Below are 1,805 nucleotides of genomic sequence, written 5' to 3' on the forward strand. Positions count from 1 at the left end.
ATAAGCAGTTCTTAGAAATATTGGAAAGAACAGGCAAAAATTAACTTTTACAAAGTTCAGAAATCTGAATTTGAATTAAATTTGCAATTCATTAGTACTGATGGCATATTTTCTCCTTTCATCCTCAACAGTGCCTCCCAGAACACTCACAGTTCCTACTGCCTTCCCACTCATGGCTACATTCACTTTGAAGCCCTCACTACCACGCAGAAGGAATGACAGTCAGTCAGGACCAACGCAGCCCCTGAGGTTTGAATTTATATCCATTGTTAGGGCTTCTTATTTGGAGTTCCAACCTACAAACTTTCGACACTAGAGTATTCAAATTTGCTTCATAACACAAGTAAATCCAGCAGCAAAAGCAAAATAACTCTTAGAAGTAAAGCTGTTGGATCGATGGCATTTTAAATAGTTTTTACCCTCACTGATAGTGATGACTTCAGCTCACTGCTATCTGAAATCAGTAATAAATATTCATAAGGTACTTTACTGAGTTCAAATCATAACATTGCTCCAATAGACTACAATTTCAGGCTACAGTAAAATGAGCAGGATAAAAACTAAACAAAAATAAACTTCGGATTAGACCACTTGTTTACTTGTACTATTTTAAAATAGATATGACACCATTTTCAACTTGTACTGGGTGGAACTTCCACATTACTAAAAAGGAAACTACCTCACAGGTTAAGTAGAAGAATGTTCTTAACCCATCAGGGGTGAGAATAAGAGATGGTCTGATATAATTCCCATGAGGATGAGCCCAGGAATGGAAAGCCAGGACATTTTTTCATTATTTATGCTACAGTTTGTCTATCTCTTATCAGACTTATAGTTAGAAAGAAAAATGTTTCCATTAGCAGAAAGACTATTTTTTTTTAAATTAAAATTTAAAATTTCACAGCCACGCACACTATTCTGTAGAGCATCACTGTAATGGGAATTGTGAAATGTTCATTGTCCAATGCTATGGCATTGTCTGCTTAGCAGTAAAACAAACAGTATTCTTGAATAAAGAAAAGTTAAAAGTGCTATTTCCACCAAGGAGTACAATTATATGTGGATATCCTTTAGTGAAAATAGAGTGAAGAACTTGTCTCTTAGTTCAATTAACACGTCCAAATGTTCATTTTATAGTTGAAAATTTTTTCCTAAACAATAATTCAAGCTTCTGATTACCCATTTTTATCATCTTTATTACTTGAATAACTTCCCTCTTGACCATTTCTAATTTGGGCAAATAAACTGAATTATTTGAAAATCTATTATATATGATAAACCACACTCCCTCTTTCAGAAGCTGTTTTGAATACTGATTGTTCCAGGAAGAAAAAAAACAAGGTGTTGTATAGAAGAAAAAAAAAAAATCATTTTCAGCATTGAGTTTATTTTCACAAACAATTCCTTTCTAGTTCTCTCCTGACCAAGGAGACTCTTTTGGAAGACACAGGCTCTTGGCAGCATTACTACCCATCTTCTCAAAACAGGAGTTTTCAAAATATATCTTGAAAACTCATCTGCCACTGTGGTGTCAAAGCTCTGAAGCATCTGGCCCTCTTATCGAGCACCCTCCCTCATCTGCACTGAAGTCAAACTCTTCTGCCCTCCTTTTCTAACCTCTTTGCAAGTGCTTAAGACCTAGATCTTTTATGTTTGTGGACAGATAAACTCCTAAATTTGCACTTTGAATTACTTTGTCCTAGATATTTTTCTACTAGAACTGGCCCTTTTAATTGTACCATGCACTTAAATTTCACTCAGCACCTACCACTCCCACCTTGCACACACACACACACACACACACA

This window comes from Pteropus medius, unplaced genomic scaffold (assembly GCF_902729225.1).
Source record: "Pteropus medius unplaced genomic scaffold, Ma_sr-lr_union100, whole genome shotgun sequence".
In the NCBI taxonomy this organism is placed as follows: domain Eukaryota; kingdom Metazoa; phylum Chordata; class Mammalia; order Chiroptera; family Pteropodidae; genus Pteropus; species Pteropus medius.